Here is an 846-nt window from a genome sequence, read left to right as displayed (position 1 = left end):
GAGTGAGTGAGTGAGTGAGTGTGTGTGTGTGTGTGTGTATGTGTGAACCTGCGTCAGCGCATCTCTCTACAAACTAGAAAGCCATGTAATATTAATGTAAGTTCAACTTTTAAAAACACGTCTCAAAACTTTATGGCGGTTTTTCACCATCCCACTGCATCTTGTGTTTTTAAATAAAAAAGTACTATTTGTGATTGTTTTTCGGTCCTTTGTATTAAACTATGCTTACATACATGATGCAGTTTTGTTTCTAATTGTTTAAGCAACTTAATTAATTATATATGGTTTATAAACATTATTTTAAACATTATGCACTTTTTTTCAAAGATAGTCGTGTTATTTTATTGCTTTGAATAAACGTGCATTAGTAATATTTTGCTCGATGCGCCCTCTTGTGGCCTCAGGAGAGAAGCCAAAAGCTTTTTTCCCCCCTAACTGAAATTATGCCTTTTAAATTCTAATATAATTTGAATATTGATAATATTTAAGTACAAAATTCGATTTTATTTGTACAGATTCAGACATACATTTTTAGCAATTATCATTTTGATGAACTGATATCGATTCTTAAAACCTAAGAATCAATCTCTGCTATTTTCAGTAGATGTGATATAAGTATATGTGATACATTGTGATATAATTAATAAATGACTCATACAGTGATATTAGATTTTGGTCCTTGCGCGCACCGCTATAATAAACAGTAAATCATAGTCTTTATATTCCATCAGAGCGTCTTTGTAATATGAGCAGCACATAATACTCAAGACTCTGTGTGTGTGTGTGTGTGTGTGTGTGTGTGTGTGTGTGTGTGTGTGTGTGTGTGTGTGTGTGTGTGTGTGTGTG

At 33.0% G+C, this 846-nt stretch overlaps 1 protein-coding gene across 1 annotated transcript in view; it reads left to right on the top strand.

The window, feature by feature from the left end:
- LOC107558145 (R3H domain-containing protein 2-like) overlaps positions 1–846 on the top strand; it is a gene marked incomplete at its 5' end in the record, with an annotated part of 39665 nt that overhangs the window by 28872 nt on the left and 9947 nt on the right. The window lies entirely within an intron of this gene.

This window comes from Sinocyclocheilus grahami, unplaced genomic scaffold (genome assembly GCF_001515645.1).
Source record: "Sinocyclocheilus grahami isolate Dianchi unplaced genomic scaffold, SAMN03320097.WGS_v1.1 scaffold633.1, whole genome shotgun sequence".
Lineage (NCBI taxonomy): Eukaryota > Metazoa > Chordata > Actinopteri > Cypriniformes > Cyprinidae > Sinocyclocheilus > Sinocyclocheilus grahami.
The sequence above is the reverse complement of the archived record's forward strand: the minus strand, read 5'-3'. Positions and strand labels throughout refer to the sequence as shown.